This window comes from Crocuta crocuta, unplaced genomic scaffold (genome assembly GCF_008692635.1).
Source record: "Crocuta crocuta isolate KB4526 unplaced genomic scaffold, BGI_CrCroc_1.0 scaffold255, whole genome shotgun sequence".
In the NCBI taxonomy this organism is placed as follows: domain Eukaryota; kingdom Metazoa; phylum Chordata; class Mammalia; order Carnivora; family Hyaenidae; genus Crocuta; species Crocuta crocuta.
This window is the reverse complement of record NW_027530670.1, coordinates 1095555-1119400: the sequence shown is the minus strand read 5'-3', so window position 1 is coordinate 1119400 and position 23846 is coordinate 1095555. Positions and strand designations below refer to the sequence as shown.

The 23846-nt window shown below is 39.9% G+C and overlaps 1 pseudogene; it reads right to left on the bottom strand.

Moving 5' to 3' along the window:
• Positions 1 to 21541: 21541 nt before the first annotated feature.
• LOC144235615 (ATP synthase peripheral stalk subunit F6, mitochondrial pseudogene) lies at positions 21542 to 23482 on the bottom strand (annotated as a pseudogene).
• Positions 23483 to 23846: the final 364 nt, after the last annotated feature.

Here is a 23846-nt window from a genome sequence, read left to right as displayed (position 1 = left end):
AAAAGAGAGTATACAAATGTCTGATAGGAGCACCTGGCTGGCTCAGTCAGTAGAACATGAGACTCTTGATCTCAGGATCATGAGTTCAAGCCCCACAATGGTCATGAAGCTTACTTCAAAAAACAAAAAACAAACGTCTGATAAACTTTTGAGAGGTGCTCAGCTTCATTAGTCATCCAGAAAATGCAAATTTAATTAATGCAATACTACTACACAACTACCAGAATGGCTAAAATAAAAAGGAAGGAAAATGCTGAGTATTGATGAGAACAGGGAGCAACCTACTGTGCTAGAGGAGAGACTGTAACATGGTACAACCACTGTGGAAAACAATATGGCGGTACATGTATTTACTAAAGCTGAACATATACCTATGACCCAAAATTTCCACTCCTAGGTAAACACGCAAAAGACAAAGGGAATGTTCATAAAAAAGGCACATACGGTAATGTTCATAATGTAACACTACTGTAATACTCAAAATCTAGAAACTATCCACAGTGTGTCATCAACAGTAGAACTAAGAGATAAAGTGTGGTACATGTATGCAATGGAAAACTATACAGAGGTAAGAATCTAAAACTACTTACAACAATATGAGTGAATCTCTCAAACATAATGTGCAAAAGAATTCAAACACAAAAGAGCACACAGCTTTTGACTGAATAAAGTACAGGCAGGCAAACCTAACTGATACTGTTAGAAGTCCGGTTACGTTTGGTAGGTAAAACAGCAAATACTGACTGGCAAAAACAGGGAAGGATTTTGGGATACTAGAAACAGAGGTATGATCTGTTTGTGAAAATACTTCACAGTGTGTACTTTGATATGTGCGCTTTCCAGCATTATATATTGATTTCAAAAAAGCATTTCTTTCTTAAAAAAAGTAAACTCTAGATTCTTTCCATCTATTAGCTGAATAATCTTAGGCAAGTTATTAGCCATATGGTGCATCAGTGTCCTCACATACAAAATGGCAATAATAACAGAATTTACTACATGTGGTTGCCAATAGGCCCAAATGAGATACTGTATGTAGTACTATTACCCTATCTCCACTTTGCATCCATGTCAAAATTATATAGATAGTTAAGTGATGCAAGGGTGCCTAGTGACTTAGTCAGTTAACTGTCCAACTTTTTCTTGATTTGAGCTCAGGTCATGATCTCACAAGAACGCGGGATCTCACAGTTTATGGGATCGAGCCCACACTGGGCTCAGTGTTAAAAGCACAGAACCTGCTTGGGATTCTCTCTCACCCTCTGTCTCTGCCCCCTCCCTCACTCACACTCTCTCCCTCTCTTTCAAAATAAATAAACTTTAAAAACAAAAGCAAGGGCGCCTGGGTGGCTCAGTCGGTTAAGCGCCAACATCGGCTCAGGTCATGATCTCATAGTTAGTGGGTTAGAGCCCCACATCAGGCTCTGTGCTGACAGCCAGCTCAGAGCCTGGAGCCTACTCATGCTGTCTCTCTCTCTCTCTCTCTCTCACAAATAAATAAAAATCATTAAAAATAATAAAAAATAATAAAAAGTTAAAAAAACAAAAGCAATAAGATACTCAAGATTTATATAAAGTAATACAGTGTAAAATTACTTGTAAAAAGTATAAACCACCCAAGTGCCAAATAATCATTAAAAATGCTACAGTTCATAGAGTGTATTATGCTAAGCAAAGTCAGTCAGAGTAAGACAAATGTATGATTTCACTCATATGTGGAATTTAAAAAGCAAAACTGATGAACATAGTGGAAGGGAAGCAAAAATAAGATAAAAACAGAGAAGGAGACAAGCCATAAAAGACTCTTAAATACAGAGAACAAACTGAAGGTTGCTGGTGGGGTGTTGGATGGAAGGAAGGGCTAAATGGGCAACAGCATTAAGGAGGGCACTTGGAATACACACTGGGTGTTATAGGCACTTGGAATACACACTGGGTGTTATAGGTAAATGATGAATCACTAAATTCTATTCTTGAAATCATTATTATACTATGTTAACCAACTTGGATTTAAATTTTTTAAAAAATTCTGCAGTTCAGCCATATTTTGGAATTAAATAACAATTAAAATCATGTATATGAAGAATATTTAATGGCATGAGAATATTCAAGACATTTTTAATTGCCATGGGAAAATGATGGACATACAATTCAAAAAGCAGCATATACACAACTGCACTTCTCTCATGATCCCAATTTATAAATACATACTAGTGTACATATATATTTTTCAATGCAAGTATTCATGAAGTTTTGACTTATTTCATGACAAAATATTCCTAATATACAGTTTCCACAAATGAATGAAAAAAAGATAATCAACACAATGGAAACATGAACAAAGACCTGAACAGGTAGGTAATTCATAGAATATACAAACGTACATGAAATATATGAAAAGATGCTCAGCCTCACAAATAATTAAATTCAGACTAAAACAAGACATTTTCCTCCTAGCAGAATGGAAATGTTTTTTTAAAAAAACCCAGAACATTTTATTACAGATGTAGAGAAACTGGAATCTTAAAAAGTAGTGGTGAGAGTTTAAATTTTTTAATACTTATTTTTATTTATTTTGAGCGACAGAGATTGCAAGTCAGGAAAGGGCAGAGAGAGAGGGGAGAGAGAGAATCCCAAGCAGGCTCCACCCACTGTAAGTACAGAGCCTGAAGTGGGGCAGGATTCCACTAACTGTGAGATCTCACGACCTGAGCCAAAATCAAGTGTCAGATGCTTAACCAACTGAGTCACCCAGGTGCTCCTGATATGGGATATTCTTTTAAGATGTTATTTATAAATACATTACATGTTATAATTTGAAATAAACCCTCCTTTTACTTCAGTTTGTCTGAATGAGTTTCTGCTCTTTATAATCAACTCTTAACTGGGGTCAATAAAATTTCAGGAGAATACTTCATGATATTGAGAAATATTCATGACAAAATTAAGTGAAAAAAATCAAAACACAAAATTTTACATTTCACTTTATCACAATATGTAAAAGTATATACACATACACCCACACACAGTAAAAACTGGAAAGAATTGATCTGGGTGATAGTTATACACATGCATACATATATAAAAATACATCAAGCTATATACTTTGGATCTGTGTTTAAGTTATACTGCAATAAAAATGTTTAAAAACTAGAAGGAACTACATAAAGACATCAAAATACTAACAGCTTAAATCTGGATAGAAGAATTATGAGTCATTTATTTTTATATGTTTCTAAAATTGCTAAATTCCCTTTAAGAAATATGTATTTTATACCTCAAAGTTTTATTTTTAGAGAGAGAAAAATACCATGATCTTCAAACATGTTTTTTCCAACCCTCAGATTCTATCATTTATGTACAGGTCCACAAGTGGTTTTGCACATATTAAATGAACACTGAATTAAACAATGAATAAATCAGAGAGACTATGTTTTTGTTCAGGGTCACACCAGGGCTAAGCCCTCCATAGTAAATTTTGCAAGATATAATAGAACTCTCCTGAGCCCCAAGGACACACCACAATCTGCTTCTCTCTTAAGGAACTGACCTTTTCTGCAGTTAAGTGGTTTACATTCCTGACTCTTCAGAAGACTATTAGCTCAAGAACAGCAACTGTATCTCACACAGCTATGCAAACAAGTGTCCCATCACTAAGTTGGTCTTTCAGTAAGAGAAAGGTTTGTGGTAGCAGACTTTGGAGACAGGGAAAATAGGCTTCCAATTCTTGTTATATGATCTTGGGCACATTATTTAAATTCTCTGAACTTTAGGTTCCTAATCTGTAAAATGGGGATAATGCCCTCTCACACCTGGCATTGAAGTATATTCAATAAACAATAAATACCTATTAATTTAATTATCATCTATTATAACAAGGATAAAATGCTACTCTAACCTTTCTTAGTGTGTTCCCTATGACTTTGTCAGTGGGATGGTGGGCTAAGACTAGCACAAAGGTATAGATAGAACAAAGCTAACTGGTCCTTATGCAAAATGACTCAATGACCTTGGCCTCATTAAATGCACCACACTCATAACCAACTGAGCTAATCAGCCAACAGAGCTAGATCAATCCTACACAAAACACTAAACAGCTTCCTAAAAGATAAAACCATAAGTGCTTAAATACTACTTTCCACCCAATAGAAATGCTGGGGAAAGAATGTGTTTCATATGGATGCTGTGAAAAAACTGGGCTACGAGGGGCACCTGGGTGGCTGTCACTAGTGTCCAATTTCAGCTCAGGTCATGACCTTGCAATTCTTGGGGTTCAGAGCCTGCCTGGGATTCTCTCTCTCTCTCTGCCCCTCTCCCATTCATGCTTTTTTCTCTCTCTCAAAATAAATAAATAAACTTTAAAAAAATGGCCTAGGAGAAGAATTAAACAACTATTTAGCCACGAAAGGGATTAAATACTATTTGGACATATAGAACTTCAGAGTTAGCAAACTGAATAGATGTCAGTTTAGCAATTGATACTTCTAGATATCTGTTTTGGTTTTTCCCAACAAGAGATTGTGATCCTGAGTTAAAAAGAACTGGTTAAACAAATTAAAACCAGATTCATTAAAAAAAAAAAAAAATAGGCAGGTTCATCTTAACTATTATAAAATTTAGCTTTAAAAGCTTTTTTAATGCTTATTTTTTGAGAGAGAGAGAGAGAGAAAGAGAAAGAGAGAGAGAGAGACAGAGTGTGAGCAGAGGAGGGGCAGAGAGAGAGGAAGACACAGAATCCAAAGCAAGCTCCAGGCTCTGAGCTGTTAGCACAGAGCCTGACGTAGGGCTCAAACTGCGAACCATGAGATCATGACCTAAGCCAAAGTCGGCCACTTAACCAAGTGAGCCAGCCAGAGGCCCCTAAAATTTAGCTTTATAAATTAAAATTTATAAAACATTTGGAATGAAGTACAAAATGCTTATTCCATCACCATCTTACCACTACATCTGCCTTTGGCCCTTGACTTTTTGAGTATGGGAAAACAATCGATACTATTCCTCTTTTCTACAAACCTCCACATTTTTTCACTTATTCAGCACTTAGAAAAGTTGTGGAAGCTTGGCTTAAATTCTAAAAGTTAAGTCCTGTGTTTTACAGCAGAAAAAAAGAGGAGTGAGTGGCAGCACAAGGTAGTTCAGTCAGTGAAGCATCTGACTTCAGCTTAGGTCATGATCTCATGGTTTGTGGGTTTGAGCCTNCTCTGCCCCCCCCCCCCCCCCGCCCCTTTCCTGCTCATGATCTCTCTCTCTCTCTCTCTCAAAAAGTAATAAACATTTTTTTAAAAATTTGAATAAGCAGCCTCTATCATTTCATAATTAATAGAACAAGTCTTTATCAAGCAACTACTATGTAAAAGCACTGTCTTCTTGCAAAGCTAAGAAATTTGTCTGACTCTGAGACAATAGGAATTTGTAACATGGCTCTGTAATATTTTGTTTTGTTTATTTGGATTTTTTTTTTTTAGTTTTTTAGTTTTCATTTATTTATTTTGAAAGAGAGCACAAGCAGGGGAAGGGCAAAGAGAGAGGAAGAATCCCAAGCAGGACCCGCACCATCAGTGCAAAGCCTGACACCGGGCTTGAAATCACAAACTGAGATCATGACCTGAGCCAAAATCAAAAGTCTGACACTAAACCAATTGAGCCACCCAGGTGCTCCAATACTAACATAGCTCTGTAACGTTTTAATTTTTCTAATTACCTATGGTTTTTATAATCAGCAAAAAAAATAATAATAATAAGGAGAAATTTTTTAATGGGCGTTGTCAAATAAAGACTCTGGAATAAACAGGAAGAGACACCTAACTTACCTAAAATAAAATCTCTAGTTTTCTCCAACAATTTAACAATAATACCTATCTTCACAACTGGGCTAAAACAGTTGGAGGGCCATTATTCTAAAAGTACAAAAGCAAAAAAAAAAAAAAAGAAAGAAATGTTAAAAACAGTCTAAAAATAAATAAATAAAAAATAAAAGTACAAAAGCAGTAAGAAGAAAAGGGCATTAGAGATAATGGAAAAAAGAACCAAATCCTCTGACATTCCTGGCAAGTAATTCTAAAGTATAACAAAAATGCATGTAACTTGTTATAAATTGGTTTTATCCACTTATGTTACAAACCATGCCTCATGATTATTATTTCTAAATGATCTCCTTCTCTCTTGCTGCCTTTAAAATTTTTTTAAGTTTCTTTGCTGTACCCCATCATACTCTTTCATTATACAGAATATGGTAAACCAAGGCACCTGGGTGGCTCAGTTGGTTAAGCATCCAACTCTTGGTTTCAGCTCAGGTCATGATCTCATGGTTCATGGGTTCGAGCCCCACATCAGGCTATAAGTTGGCAGCATAGAGCCTGCTTGGGATTCCATCTCTCCCTCTCTCTCTCTCTACCCCTCCCCCACTCTTGCTGGGTCTGTTTCTCTCAAAATAAATACACTTAAAAAAGGGGCAGGCATTTGGATGGCTCAGTCAGTTAAGTGTCAGACTTTGGGTTCAAGCCCAGCATCAGGCTCTGTACTGACAGCTCAGCGCCTGAAGCCTGCTTTGGATTCTGTGTCTCTGCCCCTCCCATGCTCGCACTCTGTCTCTCTCTGCCAAAAATAAAATAAACATTATAAATATATGAATGAATGAGTAAATGAATGAATGAATGAATGAATGAATATGGTAAACCAAAAGTCACAGCCAGCACCCAAACTATACCCACAAAATATATAAACTGCAGCCTACACTGAGGGATTTCTGTGGTTAACAAACGCAAACCTTTTTTTTTTTTTTCAAAGAAAAGAAACCTCAGACAAAAAAGCATCAAACATCCTGAAATAGCCACACAAAAAAGGGAGCTTCTTAGAAACAAAGCCCTAGTAACTACTTGATCTACAAAAAAACATTTTCAGATCTGATAAGAGTGGGGTAGACTTGAAAAAATATATATAAAATAACAACGAGCCTTAACTAAAATTCAGGAAATGAGTGACCTGATTCCTCTCCTAACAGAGCTCCTCTACTGCAATGTGAGTTGGGGACTGAATTAAAGAGGTCACACTACATACACACTACGCACACTACACACTTGTTATTCAATGATTAAGCCACTGCTTCAGTTTTCCCAAATCTATGACTCAAAACAATAATCTCATCAATGATGTGACAGGAGACAGAAGACCTGGATTCCAATAGTTCTTTCTAACTTGCTGGGTAACAATGGACCAAAAATTGTTTTTCAAGTGGCGCTAAAAACTTTTTAAAAGTACAAGGCAAAACTATAAAGTCACTTACAAATATTAATTATTATTACCATCTGCCACAAGTGGTGGTTAAACTATCTCTGATTTCCAGCTCTGACTTTTTAAATTCTGTGACCAATATTAATGAATGCACACTCATTTTTTAGTGTGTTGGGCCAACAAGGAATAGTTTAGAAGTCAAGGAAGGAATGAAGTTTACAAGAGGAACTTCCACAGACCTTCTCCCTGCTTAGGCCTCTCAGCACTCCACGAAACATCATTTTTGACTAACCCAGCTAGAGATCCGAGTGGCTCAATCGTTTAAGCATTCAACTCTTGGTTTTGGCTCAGGTCATAATCTTACAGTTTATGAACTCAAGCTCTGTGTCAGGCTCTGCATTGACAGCATAGAGCCTACTTAGGATTCTCTCTCTCCCCCTCTCCCTCTGACCCTCCCCTGCCTGCTCGCGCGTGCTCTCTCTCAAAATAAATAAATAAACTTAAAAAAAAAAAAAAAGACTAACCCAGCTAGTTCGGTCCATACAGTAGATAACAGATGGCCTAGCTTACCCATAACACTAATGAATAAACAAATATTACTAACCTGGCTCTCTTTAACAGGAAACTATTACAGATCTCATGGATGACACAAGCAAATATCCTAAGTATAATATCTGAGAAATCTGATAATCTAAACTATACCTGTTCCCATCTTACTTCATGGAGTCATATCTGAACCTCTGGGAGGATACTGAAAACAGCTTGAGAGCTGGCATACCCTCTCATTATCTACCATAACAAGACTCTGAATCCAAAATTCAGTTCAGGATTCCATGTACTCCAAACTAAAATCAGTCATCACAGAACATCTGGAACACAGACATATGTCTAATATCTGCCTCACTTAATAACTTTGGAGAACTAGGGGCTCCTGGGTGGCTCAGTTAGTTGATCATCCAACTTCGGCTCAAGTCATACTCTCACTATTCTTGAGTTTGAGCCCCGTGTCAGGCTCTGTGCTGATGGCTTGGAGCCTGGAGCCTTCTTCTGATTCTCTCTCTCTGCCCCTCCCCCACTCATACTGTCTGTCTCTCTCAAAAATAAATAAACGTTAAAATTTTTTTTCAATTAACTTTTGAGAACTACATCTAAAAATCTGACAATAAAAGCCTATGTGTAAACACTAAATTCCCTAAGAAGTAGCCAGCTTCTAAAAAGTAACTCTTTCTTTCACTGGATTTTATGCCATATCCAGCAGGTTCCCTCATGTGGACCTAGGTTCCTGAGAGACTTTTTTTTTTTTTTAATGTTTTATTTATTTCTAGGAGAGAGAGAGAGACAGCGTGAGCAGGGGAGGGTCAGAGAGAGAGGGAGTCACAGACTGAAACAGGCTCCAGGCTCTGAGCTGGCAGTCAGCACAGAGCCCGACGCGGGGCTTGAACCCACGAACCGCGAGATCATGACCTAAGCGAAAGTCGGACACTTAACCGACTAAGCCACCCAGGCACCCCGATTCCTGAGAGACTTCTAAGACCTCCTGACAGTAATTCGTATCCAGGGACAGCAATAGGAATTAAGGAGCCAAGCCAACTCCAAGAATTCTGTCTGCCAGAGTTAGCAAGAAAACAAGCTTACAAAAGGATATAAAACTGGAAATGGGTGTTGCCAAAGGACGCCTTAGGCAAAGAAAACTTTATTTGTAATCTAGGAAGGAAGGAAGGAAGGAAGGAAGGGCCAAGCAGAGTCTAAGAGAATATGGTTTAAGCACCAAACACTGTGACTCAGGATTTCCTCCTAAGAGAGGAGCAAGAGAGGAGAGGACCAGTGCCATTCGAGCAAAATCCATTTACTTTCAATTTGATCCTCCCTATCTGAGGGTGTGCAAAGGGGGGTTCTGTTTAAGAATGTACAGTCTCTATAACTAAATTTAGCATGTAATTTTAAACTGCCTGTAACTGCTTTGTTTCTCTGCGTTGGTCTCTTCTCTTGACCTCTCCTTTACTCTACTTTATAAAAGGAAATACATGATCTAACTTAGGAAATCTCCTCCTGCTATAGCAACCTTGACCTCTGCAAGTTATCACAGATGCCTAAACTAAGCTATCAGGATTTGAGTTTTACTTCGGCTAAGAGTCTTGGATTCAAAGCAGAGAAGCCTTATTTTTTTTTTAATAGTTTATTGTCAAGTTGGTTTCCATATAACACCCAGTGCTCATCCCAACAAATGCCCTCCTCCATGCCCATCACCCCCCTTCTCCTCTCCCCAACCCCCATCAGCCCTCAGTTTATTTAAAACAGAGAACCCTTTATACAAATGACCATGAGAGAACCTGCAGAGAATTGACAGACTGGTAGAGGAAAATAAAAACAAAATAAAAATTAGCTCATATTGACTCTCTGATTGAACCTGGCTCATCAAACTTCTTAAAGCCACTTAGTGGCACTTGTGTGGCTCAATTGGTTAAGTGTCCCAACTTCGGCTCAGGTCATGATCTTGTGGTCTGTGGGTTCAAACCCTACATAGGGCTCTGTGCTCACAGCCTGGAGCTTGCTTTAGATTCTGTGTCTCCCCTCTCTCTCTGCCCCTCCCCAACTCATGCTCTGTCTCGCTATGTCTCTCAAAAATAAATGTTAAAAAAATTTTTAAACAACTTCTTATAGCCACTTCATCTCTAGAACGAAATAGGCTTTTTTTTTTCTTTTTTTAAATAGAAGATACCCTTCTTAGCCATCAGGGATATGCAGATCAAAACTACAATGAGATATCTTGACTCCCAGTAGGATGCCCATAATCAAAAATATAGATAATAAGTGTTGGTGAGGACATGGAGAAAGTGAAACCTTTATACACTGCTAGTGGGAATGTAAACTGCTACAGTTGTTCTGGAAAACAGTCTGGCTATTTCTCAAAAGGTTAAGCAAAGAGTTGCCGTATGACCCAGCATTCCACTCTCAGGTATATCCCAAGAGAAATGCAAACATATATCCACACAGGGGCACCTGAGTGGCTCAGTCGGTTAAGCATCCGATTTCGGCTCAGGTCATGATCTCACGGTTCGTGGGTTCGAGCCCCACATCAGGCTCTGTGCTGACAGTTCAGAGCCTGGAGCCTGTCTTCAGATTCTGTATCTCCCTCTGTCTTTGACCCTCCCCTGCTCATGCTGTCTCTATCTCTCTCTCAAAAATAAATAAAACATTAAAAAAAATTAAAAAAAAAAAAAACATATCCACACATAAATATGTACACAAATGTGGGGCACCTGGCTGGCTTAGTTGGCAGAGCACACAACTCTTGATCTCAGGGTTATGAGTTCAAGACCCACATTGGGTGTGGACCCTACTGAAATTAATTTTTTAAAAAGTATACAAATGTTCACAGCAGCATTATTCATAGTGATCAAAAACTATAAACCCAAATGTCCATGAACTCATGGATAAATAAAACATGGTATATTCATACAGCAGGAAATTATTAGCCATAAAAAGAAATAACATACCGATACATGCTATCACATGGACAAGCCTTAAAAATGTTCTAAATGAAAAAAGCCAGCCACAAAAGACCATATATGACTTCATTTATATGAAATGTCCAAAACAGGCAAATCTACAGATATCAAAAGGAGATTAGTGGTTGGCTAAGGCTGAGGGTTAGAGAGGTGGAAGGAAATGGGGAGTGACTATTAATGGGTATGGGTCTTGGGGGGGTAGGGAGGTGTCAGCAATGAATATATTCTAAAACTGACTATACTGATGTTTGAGCAACTCTGTGAATATACTAAAAAATTACTCAATTACATACTTTTTTTTTTAACTTTAAGTAATCTCTACACCCAACATGAAGCTCAAACTCCTGACCCAGAAACANTTATATATATATATATATATATATATATATATATATGTTAAGGAGAGAGAACATATACATACAAGTGATAAAACAAAACAAATGGAACAAAATGTTAATCAGCGAATCTGGAAAAGGATATATTGAAGATCTTTGTACTATTCATGTGAATGTTCAGTGTGAAATTATATGAAAAGAAAAAGTTAAAAAAAAAATAAGATACCCTCATGAGAATCACACATAGCATTCTTTCTTAACATGAAACAAACCTATACTAGAAAAACTGACATAATGTCTGCTCCTGCCCCTGCCAAACAAATATTTTACGTGTCCCCTCTACTTAATGGATTACTGCAAATCATCACTCAAGTAGCTAAAGAAGAATGAAATGTGGCAAGGGAGGAAAATATTTTCTAGCTTGCTCAGGGCCTCAGTTTCTTCATCTGTAAAATCAGGTTATATAATCTCCTGAAGCGTGCTTCCATGTTTGACATGCCATGATTCTTATGTTCTAAATTCATTGCTCAATATGGTTAAGGAGGAGTATGATCTCACCAGGCCTCTGACCTTCCTAGTCAGTAAGCATTTTTTTCTCTCTTTAAACGGTGACATTAAAAGATGATTTCAGCGTATTCTCACAGGCTCATACCGGATACTGACCAGTCTCATATCTATGTCCCCAAGCCTTTCTCTTCAATTCTTGGCAAAGTCCTTTGCTCAGAGACTGGGAAACTGGAGTAGTGGATGCAAGAACCAAGAATATTTACATCTTAATGCTGGGCACAGGTAGTTCAGAGGAACTTAAAAAGACTACAAAGTAAGAAACAGGTCACAAGTATTCCGGAATCTTAACTCTCAGGCCCAAACAGGGAAAGTAAACTCGGAAATCCTATCTCGTAGTGAGCCTTCTCCTGCAGTCACTGGTAATGACCATAAAAAGAAAAGGGGAAAACGAAGATGCCCAGGACACTCATCCATCTAAAGGTAGGAGTGGGACCGGACTTGACTACCATCTGCCTCCCCACTTAGCTGGGCCAACAGTAATGAAAACGTATATCAGAAGCAATTCTTACAGATGTGCTTATCTATCTGACAAGCTCAAAAAGCCAACAAGCAGATAACTATTTCCTAAAGTTCACTAGACTTAGGATTCATTCATTGATTACTTTCCTCTCTTCCCAACCCAAAATACTTCAACTAACCAGAAAGAAAACAATTTTCATACCTTTCTCAGTTCCCTGCACAACAAATAACTAAGCGACTTGTCTAAATGCTTAAGTTTGCAAGAAAGGGAATGAGGTGACAGAGAGAGACTCTATAAAATCCAATTCTTTGAGTTTATTCAACACAGTAAGTTCTATGCTTATTGTTGCAACCAGAGATTGAATCTAAGCTCCCTGCTTATTGTTGTAGCCAGAGAATGAATCTTAATCCTTCTCCGCAAAACAAGAAGGAACACTGAATGCCTTTGATTTGCCTGTTCAAGATTCACTTTTTTAAAAGTATAGAAGCTATGTGAGGTATAGAACTTAATTTGCCTGGAGAGAACACAGACTCCTCGTACCTCCCTAAAGAACCTGGGTACAGTTCACAATTTACTATAGTTTCACTCATTATGACATCATCAGTTTGGGAGCTATAAGGCCTACTAAGGAGAGAAAGAAAATGCACCCTGCAGAGTCTCAATACAGACCTGTATGAGCTATTTGTATTCTGTTTTATTTTATTCAGATTCCCTCTGGGTAGTCTAGATTCCCCTACCAACTCACCAGAAATGAAATGAAGGAAAAAAGAAATCCTTCAATCAGTGCCTATTCGAACAAAGGCCACCTACTGAATAAAATGGTCTTGGCATTCCACTACTGCAACCACATTTAAAAAGACAGAAAAAATGCCCTTCCTTCATACATTTTATACAATTGATTGCCTTTTCTTTATTCTCCCAAGCTTTCACAGAGATATAATTTTAGCTTGCTGAAAAACCAGATAATTAACAGATATTCACTAAAATAACATTTTTTAAAAAAATATTTTTATTTATTTCTAGGAGAGAGAGAGAGATAGCGTGAGCAGAGGGTCAGAGAGAGGGAGACACAGAATCTGAAGCAGGCTCCAGGCTCTGAGCTGGCAGTCAGCACAGAGCCCGACGCGGGGCTCGAACCCACGAACCGCGAGATCATGACCTAAGCAAAAGTCGGATGCTTAACCGACTAAGCCACCCAGGCACCCCTAAAAGTAACATTTTTGAGGGTCTGCTTGATGAGATTCTTATTTATATTACCTGCTTTATAGATGAAGATGCCAGCAGTTACCTAACTTGCACCTAGTCACCGAGATAGCCAATATATTGCAGAGGGGGAATGTTTAACCACAAAACCCATGCTCTCACTAACAAATCACTTCCTGGCTTCATTCTTATGTTTTATCATATGCAAACCATTCTCATTATTTTCTAAAATCAAGTTTCTATAAATTTAATAGACACTCAAAAGCACAGCATAAAAATAACACTTGTTTATTCCATAACTTTAAAGTTTCTTTTACTGGGGACAACTTTGTGATTCTTATTCTTTCTCAACATATTAGCATTTTCTAAAGACCAAGCCAGGAATGAGATGCAGCTTAGTGAAAGGAGCACTGAACCAAAAGTCAGGCAATTAACTAACAGGATGCAGGCTCTACTGTCCTTTCTGGGGCTCATTTTCCTCTCTGAGGTCCCTCCCAACTCCAACATCACGAACTAAATTCCAACAACTATATCACAAAGTCAAAAAATAATAAATATGAAACACAGATATAAAATTAAAGTCTTAGGGCGCCTGGGTGGCTTAGTCGGTTAAGCTTCCGACTTTCGCTTAGGTCATGATCTCGCGGTTCGTGGGTTCGAGCCCCGCGTCGGGCTCTGTGCTGACTGCCAGCTCAGAGCCTGGAGACTGTTTCAGAGTCTGTATCTCCCTCTCTCTCTTACCCTCTCCTGCTCACGCTGTCTCTCTCTCTCCTAAAAAGAAAAATAAAAAAAAAATAAAATTAAATTAAATTAAATTAAAGTCTTTATTATAAGGATTTGAAGATCCAAAAGAGTGAACTTGAAACAATAAAGCTACTCCAACAAAAGGCCTAGTATTAATGACATGACTGCTTCATGATATTCTTCGCCATCTGCTATAAATTTGAGAAAATAGTATATTTGTTTTGACCTTGATAAAGGTCATTAATTTACGTTTTTTAAAAGATGACCTATTTCTGTCACTTGAAGTATGCACCTAATTTTTTTTTTTTTTTTCATAAAAAACACTGGGATTTTTCTGACGACAAAAATAAGCAAACAGAGGTGGCTGAGTGGGTCAGTCGGTTGCGCATCCAAATTCCGCTCAGGTCATGATAACACTGTTCATGAGTTCAGGCCCCTAGTTGGGCTCTGTGCTGACAGCTCAGAGCCTGGAGCCTGCTTTGGATTCCGTGTCTTCCTCTCTCTGCCCCTTCCCCGCTAACACTCTGTCTCTCACTATCTCTCAAAATGAGTAACATTAAAAAAAATTTTTTTAAATAAAAAAATAAACCAACAACCCTGTCCCATCACCTCTGAAACAAAGTAAAATTAGTCAACAGCATAATCACTTTCAGGAAACCTAGTGAATACAACATGACAAAGCACTGGAAAGGGGCATCCCTCATCAAATCAGGATGACACAACAAACCTCCAGGCACATGAAACCCGCAAACTGGACACTCCAGACAAAAACTTTTTCAAAACTGTTGCAATTCAAAGGCTCCAATGACAGTGCAGTGGAATTCATGGGGACTTTACAATTATGACATTCTTCTGCAATTCTTGCCAAATCTGATCTGGGCCCCATCTTCACTCCCCTACCACTTCCTCTTTGAAAGATGACTTGAGAGGCACAACGACCCAACCCAGACTCTCCCACTGGGTTGCTGCCCTTTTATTCACAAATGACACTGGTCTCATAAAAGGCCACCAATTACTTTTCACAAAAGAGGCACGGCCTCGGGGTACAGGCCCTTTCTAGTACTAAGAGTGTTCTTACTCTTCTTCGTGTGGCCAACTTCACTTCATGGCTCAACTTTACTTCTTGTCCTATCAAACGGGGAGCCCAGCCTAGGGCTGGTTTTGAGGAACTGGCTTCTTGGGAAGAGGCCAGAAAAACTCACCAAGTTTCTGTTTTGCTCTCCTTGGTTTGTTTTAAAGTCTGAGTAGAACTTACTTTCACTAGGACGTGAAATATCTTCTTCCCTCCCTAACGGGTGTTCGAGAACAAGCTTATCTTTATCATGTACTAAGTCACTCTACCTTCACCAGACAAAACACACAACGCTTCCCCCTCCTCCTCGTCCCCTACTACAGGACCATCGCGCAGAGAGGTCGTTCGGACCCCTCCCAGCTCAGAGCCCCTCATCCCGCTTCACCACCTCCAGCCCGAAGCCCCCTTCCCCCGCGCCAGCCATGGGTCCTGCGGACCGGCCCTCGCCCAGATCCCGGGACAAAGCGGGGAGGTTTCTCGAGGGTCCCGGGCCGCAGCGGGCGCAGGGAAACAGCCCCGGGCTCCGCGCGCACTCACCCGACAGCTCGTCCGGCTCCAGCCCGGTCTCGGTGTCCAGNCCACCGCGACCCCCCTCCCGCCGCGCCTGCGCAGGCGCCGTCGGGGAGGGGGCGGGCGCCTGGCGGAAAGGATGACGTGATGCTCTTCGGGCCCTGAGGGCCGCAGCTTCCCAGGCGGCAGCCGCAGCGCAGTCGGGTCGGCCACTGCCGGGTCGCCAGCAACCGTTACCCTCTCGAGGCTGCGACTCCTTTTGAGAGGATGAGATGAGGGGTGAGTGGGCGCATCCTGCAGAGCCGATACTCTGGCCCACTTTCTGTCCTCCCACCACCTCCTCCCACTGGAGGTCCAGACATCTCCTCCTTAACCGGCCCTGTCACAGGAATGGGGTCGCAGGACTGAGCTCAGCAGCCCACCTTGTCTCATCTCCAGGCTAGACCTAGACCCCAGATAGCGCCTTCTCCCTGCCCCTGCTCCCTGGCTTCCGTGCCCTTCCCTTCCCTTGGGAGAGCTGAAGATGCCTTCTCTTTTGGTGGAGATGGATCAGCCAGTCCTATATTTACCCTTATTTTTACAAATGGGGAAACTAAGGCTCAGTAAAGAGGAAAGTCTTCCCCCAACTTTACATAGAGTCTAAGAGACAAAACCCGGACTAGAATCCTGGCCTGGTGGTCAGCTCCCGGCTCCCTCACCCACCACCTCAGCCTGGCCTTTCCCCATGCACCAGGCTTTCCTCTTCTCTCTCCCAGAGCCTCCAGACGCCCCAGCCGCTTTAGGAGCTCCCTTTCTCCTTATGAGAAATCTCAGATCCATCTCTGAGCTGGTTCTTCTGAGAGAAAGTGAGGGACGAAGAGGAGAGAAACTTACCTCTTGCTCCTTGTCTTGGGACCCCTTGATTTGGTTTCCCACAAAGGGTAAGGCAGGAAGCTGGAGATCAGAAGCCAGGAAGGTAATGTAGTATCTTGGTTACCACCATGGGCTCTAGAAACAGAATGCTCAGATTTGAATCCTGACTTTGTCATTTACTATGTGACCTTGGGCACTTTCCAGGTGCTAGCTATCATGTTTTTGTGAAGATTATATAAGACAAATGTGCAAACAGGTAAAACGGTCAGAATAGTGCCTGGAACATAGAAAGCACTCCATAATTATTATAAATTATTATTATTCAACAAAAGGTTTGATCTGGCAGGCTGCTACGAAGGACTCTGGAAGGCAGCTGGTTTCCCCAAGGACTGACCCTGGGCTCTCTCCTGGGTTCTCTCCTGGGTACTTCTCTTAAGCATTGATTCCCTTGGGGAGGGTGGCCTGGAAGTCACAGCCAACATCACTGGGAACCATAGCACCTGCCCCTCCCTGTATGTAACCTAGCTGAACTGAGGGGACAAAAAATGGGGAGGAGAAAGTAGCTTCACAAAGTCCATTCAGGATGATACTCCCTGCCATCCTGTACGTTGGAAACACAAACAGTAGAGGGGGCTCAGAGAGCTAAGTAATTACACAGCATCTGGGCATCTCCTAAGGTTGGAGATGGTCAGGGAAGGCTTCCAGAAGGAGATATATATAATCTGACCTGAGTTCCAAAGGATCAAAAGGAACTTCTCAGGTAAAAAGGGAGACAAAGAAGATGTTTCAGAAAGCAAGGGCAACAACAGGGAGTGACAGATTAAAATGATACATTCAGGCAACAGCAAGTAATTCACTTCAACGAGAATTAAAGGGGGATGAAACCAGGGAAAGAAAAGAGGGACAGAGCAGGAAAGTCTTCAAATACCAGGCTAGAGAATTTATCCTGTGAAGTGTGTGTGAGAGGTGGTAACTTAGAGGAATTTAAGCTGAAGAATGACAAGATCTGACTGACATCTTAAAATGATTACTTAGGCTGATATGGAAAAAGAGACTTGAAAAAGGCTTAAATGTCCTCAGTTTAAAAGTGCAGAGACTTTTGGGGTGCTGGGATGGCTCAGTTGGTTAGGTGTCCAACTTCAGTTCAGGTCATTATCTTGCTCTCTGTGAGTTGAAGACCCACGTCTGACTCTGTGCTGACATTTCAGAGCCTGGACCCTCCTTCAGATTCTGTGTCTCCCTCTCTTTCTGCCCTTTCCCAGCTTGCACGGTCTCTCTAATCCAGAGACTTTTTATCCAGTGCATCCAGTTCAATCAGGTGCTGGGAGATCTCTCACAACAAGTCAACTCATAAAACACAGGTTCAAAACAAAACTCCAACTCTATTAATTTGCCCTGGGAAATATAACTGCTCAGAGTCCCAGAATACTCAACTGTAAAGTGATCTCCTTCCCAGTAGGAAATATGTTTGGCAGAGTGATTGGCTTCTTTTGAGAGTCAGAGAGAAAACAAAGTTGGATGCTTTTTAGATTTAGTGTTTATATCCCCACTCCTGCTTTTACTATTTGTGTGAGCTGAGGCACATCAGTTAACCTCTCTGGAATAAGAATAATTATTCTTACCTTTTTCACAAGATTGATTTGAATATTATTAAATTAATTCTTAAAAATCAATGAAAAAAAAGAATTTCAAATATCTGGGACATAATACACTCTTAATAAGTGGCATTCCAGGAAACCCATTTCACAATGAAACATGTGAGGGCAATGGAACATGTGAGTGAAGGTAATTCTAGGAAAGGGCATGAGATACAAGTGTGTCTGGAGTGTTCAAGAAGCTATAAGAAGGCTAAGGTGGCTGGGAAGGGTTGGGGTGGGAGGAGTGGTAGAAGATAGTAAAAGTTGTGGAGTTAGCTTGTAGCTCAAAAAAATCATGTTTCCCCTTAACATAGTGTGTGGAATTGTCCCTAGGAAGCTACTGTCTGGTCATGACAACATTTCCCAGTCCCACTTGCATCTAGATGTAGCCATGTGACTAGTTCTCCCCAATGGAATGTGTGCAGGAATTTATGTGTGTCACTGCTGGGTCAGGGTATTTAACAAGCAAACAAGGCTTCAGTCTCTCTTTTTTGCCTTCTACCAGCTAGAAGTAGAGGATTCTGAGGTTCTAAGAAATGGTGAAACAGAAGACAGAAGGAGCCTGGATCTCAGAATCAAGCATGTAGAAGAAAGTCTCCATAACAAAAATCAACTTGAGATGGGTTAAGAAGTTATAAATGTCATGACCTAAAGTTTAAATCTTCTAAAGATAATATTAATAAACACATTTCTAACCTCTGTGTACAGAGGGACTTTGTAAACAAGGTACAGAAAGCACTATCCATAAAATAAAAGATTCAGGGACACCTGGATGGTTCAGTCGGTTGAGTATCTGACTCTTGATTTCCCCTCAGGTCATGATCCCAGGGTTGTGGGATCAAGCCCCTCATTGGGCTCTGTACTGAGCATGGAGCCTACTTGAGATTCTCCCTCTCCCCCTGCCCCTCCCCCCCACTCACTCTCTCTCTCTCAAAATAAATAAATAAACTTTAAGTATAGATAGATAGATAGATAGATAGATAGATATCCAAGGCCTTGCTTTAAGCACTTTATTAACTCTGCCTAGAACTTGTCCCTGAACTCAATATTTATATATCTAACTCACTTCTTAACATCTCAGTTTGGAGGTCTAAAAGGCATTTCATATTCCAAATCAGAGTTCTGATTTGTTCCCATGATGCTGCCCCTTCCACACTCTTTCCCCATCTAAGTACATGGAAACCCCATTCTTTCAGCTCATGCGAAAACTTCACACTCATTCTTGATTTCTCTCCTCTCTCTCTCTCTTTCTCTCTCTCTCTCCCCACACACACATTAGAAAGTTCTCTTACTTCTGAAAAACAGTGATTAAAGCATAGCACAGTACTAACTTCTAATCCCTTTAAAACTGTCTGATTCAGAAAATTATAACAGGAAACTGAAAAAAGAACAAGTACTGAAAGTGTGAAACATTCTGGTTATATGAAATCCAGAAAATTACTAAACATATTTCAAAAAATACTTTGGAACTTTATAAATTATCTCTACTTTTAGTGAATGTTGCTAGATAATGATATCCAATAGTGAAAAACTGGGAAATAAAAACAAATTCACATTGAATAAAACACAATGATATATACAATGAATGTAATAAATCCCTCATTTTAATATAAAAATATACCATTTTTATTAATAAATCAGCTCCTTTTGCTTGATATATACTTAATAATTTCTTTTGTTTTAGGTAAGCTCTATGCCCAGTGTGGGGCTTGAACTCATGACCCCAAGATCAAGACTCGCATGCTCTATTGACTGAGCTAGCCAGGTACCCCTCAACAAATATTTTAAAACCAATTTGACAGGACACCAAATAATTTGCCCTTTTATTACTTCCTTGAATGTTGGCTCTGCCCTGGAGGAATGTAGGAACAACACGTGTATACCTTGTAAGTCTGTACCCTGAAAAAGCAATAGCAAAGTAAAGTGGAGGGAGGATATGATCACAACAGATCAGCCCAAGCATCGAGCCAAACCCTGCTTTGAAGGATGGGATGAGGTCATTGGTGTATCTTGGATCATATATATAATGGATTTATATATGTGTGTGTGTGTGTGTATAGTATGTATATATTATATGTATGTATTATATATCATTGTATGTAGCAGAAAAAACAAACAAATAAAACCAACTTGTAGCAATACAAATATCGAGTTGTAGGGAACAAGTCAAAGAAACTATAGTTTGTGCAAAAATTGAAATATTGCACATTTGTAAAACAAAAAAAATGATAAAGAAGGAAAGACAAAAAAAGCAGATACGTTGTGTACTGATGTGGAAAAATATCCAAGATACACTGTTAATGTAAAAAGCAAATGCAAAACAGTGTGTATAATAGCTAAAATGTGGAAGCAACCCAAATGTCTATTCATGAATGAATGGATAGGCAAAATATATATACAATGGAATATTTTTCAGCCTTAAAAAGGAAGGAAAAGAAGACATATGCTACAACATGGATAAACTTTGAAGATATTACACTAAATGAAATAAGCCTGTCACAAAAAGACAAATACTATATGATTCCACTTACTTGAGGTACCTAGACTAGTCAAAATCCTAGAGACTGAAAGTAGAATGGTGATTGCCAGGGGAGAGAATGAGTGAGAAGTCATTACTGAATAGATACAGAGTTTCCATTTTGCAAGATGAAAAGAGTTCCAGAGATGTATGGTAGTGATGGTTGCACATTATAAATATACTTAATACCACTGAACTGTATACTTAAACATTATTAATGCAGTAAATTTTATGTTATGTACCTTTATTTTATCACAAATTTTTAAATTGAGAAAAATCCTGCATTTGGAAAAATAGTGGAATTTCAAGGTAACTCATCATTATTTAGTTGTTCTGAACTTACTTCCTGGACACTAGTTTTTAAAAATGAAAAGGTTAAAAAACAAAAAAAGAAAAAGAAAAGGTTAGGGGTGCCTGGGTGGCTCAGTCAGTTGAGCATCCAGCTTCAGCTCAGGTCATGATCTTGCGGTTTGTGGGTTCCAGCCCCGCATCAGACTCTGTACTGACAGCTCGGAACCTGGAGCTTGCTTCAGATTCTGTGTCACCTGCTCACATTTATTTTTGAGAGAGAGACACACACACAGTATGAGGGGCACAAAGAGTGGGAGACACAGAATCTGAAGCAGACCTCAGGCTCCGAGCTGTCACTAAAGAGCCTGATGCGGGGCTAGAACCCATGATCTGTGAGATCATGACCTGAGCCAAAGTCGGTTGCTTAACTGACTGAGCCACCCAGGTGCCCCATCAGAACATTTTTTTTAATGTAGGAAAAATAAACTCATGTATTGAAAGACAGCTTTTCTTTTCTTTTTGACAGTCGAGAAATACATGTTTATTCTGATACTTCTGACAAGTTGTACAACTAATCTAGGACATATTACCAAATAAATTTTACATTTCTTCTTCAGGACTGGAGTTTTTTGATGGCTTCAAATTTGGGATCTTCAAATGTGAAGTTAGGGAACATATTCATGTCTGCTAGACCATACATTTGATTAAGTTTGAAAAACGATCTCTCCAGCTCTTGCTGGTACTCTGGGCCAGGGTCAACAGGTCCTCCAGCTGCCTGCGCTTAGTTCTGTATTCTCTAATCTTATTGATGAAGAGTTTCTGTACAGGATCAAGTTCCTTAATAAATGCCACTGCTACAATACCAATGTTCCTCTTCAAATGGACTAAGACTGCAGACCTAATGATGGAGGAAAACCTGAAGAGCCTCTGCTGTGAACAGGAAACTTCTTGGAGGCAGTTTGTAACCAGAAGGCTCCAGGTGAGATAGAAAACAGATAGCTTTTACTGGAACTGAAAATTCTGTCAATAACTGAAAATTACCCTACAGACACTTAGGCTAACATAGCACTTCCTAGTTCATGTGAAAGGGGTCAGTTTCCTGATGTGTACATTTTACCAGTGGGATTTTTGGTACAATAAATACTTGTATTATAATATATCCCTATAATAATAAGGGTCTCTGAAATCAGACTCTCCAGGTTCAAATCTCAACTTTACCACCTATAAAATCTGTAATTTTAGGTAAATTTCTTAACCCTCTATGCCTCAATTGCCTCATCTGTAAAATGGAGATATTTCCTGGCTCACATGTTTGCTTCATGAATTAAATGAGATGAAACATGTAAGAAAAAGAAGGGTGTATATAATATGTTAGTGTCTGTGTAAAAAAGAGAGAAATCTTAAAAAACTATGTACTTTCTTTTTTTAAATTTTTTAAAATGTTTTATTTATTTCTGAGAGAGAAAGACAGCGTGAGCAGAGGAGGGTCAGAGAGAGAGGGAGACACAGAATCTGAAACAGGCTCCAGGCTCTGAGCTGGCTGTCAGCACAGAGCCCAACGTGGGGCTCGAACCCATGAACTGCAAGATCATGACCTGAACCAAAGTTGGACGCTTAACCGACTGAGCCACCCAGGCGCCCCTGTACTTTCTTTATTGTACACACACATACTATTTTTGGAAAAATAAGACATTATTAAAGTTGATTGCTCCTAGGAAAGGATACTGAATGGCTGGGCTAATAAATAGATTGTAATGAAATCATCGTATTTTTGTTGTACTTTTTGAGTTTTGAACCATTTTAATATATTATCTCTTCAAAAATAAATAATATTAAAACTTTTTAAATGCCCCTTTCTCCAGTCCCCCCCACTCACATAAGATTAATCTGCCATCCATATAGCTCTGGTCATGCTAAACCATTAGTAGGATGCTAACTCTTTCTAGTGTGACTGTTAAGGCTCTCTTTGACCCAGGCTCAACTCATTCATCCTATTATTCCTCCAAGAATCTCCCTTCACACCATCTATATCTCTAGTCAAGCCTTACTGCTCACTGTTTTCCAAGCAGCCATCCTGCTTGGGACCAAAGTGTACATTAACCATCCCCACCTCAGAATTTGTAAAGTCCAAAGTGAGCCACATGGTTATAGCTCCCGCCCTGCACCTCCTTTCCCACCTCATTTTCTCTGATTTTTTGTCAGCAAACATGTACAAAACCTCCTCCCTGACCCTGATAACAGCCCTAGCAGTTCAGGCTTTAGAATGGGGCTCTGATGCTCCAACTCAGACTCGTAATTCCAAAAGGAAGAGCTACGTGGGTCCAAAAATCCCTGAGCCAATGGGCTTTGTCCACTAAAAAACTCAGGAATCAGGAGCATCCCAACCTTCTCCTTCCAAGCTAGGCCTGTCCTGGGCCCAAAGGGAAAAGCATGTGGTGCGACACTGTGTTAGGCAAATATGAGGACCCTCTACAGGCCTGACATAGTAGATAGGCAAGGAGGTTGGGACAGCCTCCCTAACCTTCCCATCTATACATTCTTACCTTGGCTCCATGCAGAACCTCTGAAAAGAAGATAGGGCCAAGGCTAGATTCCAAGTTAATACCAGATTAATTATCGTCCTTCACTTGTTGACCCCATTCGGGGCTGAGCTTATACCCCACCTCTTCTAAGGGTCCTCAACTGAGAACTCCCAGAGCCCTCTCCATCTCATCACACAGGGCCTTGATACCAGCTACTCAAGTTTCCTTCCCCCAAAGCAATCAATATTCGCAATGCTTTGTTTATCCTTCCAAAAATAGTCTATGGCCTGTACTAGCAGGGGCACTTCCTCTAGCAAGACCGGAATCAGCTTGACTCCACCCATGCAGAACCTGCCCACTCCCCAGCTCACAGCACAGTATTCAAGAAAGATCAGC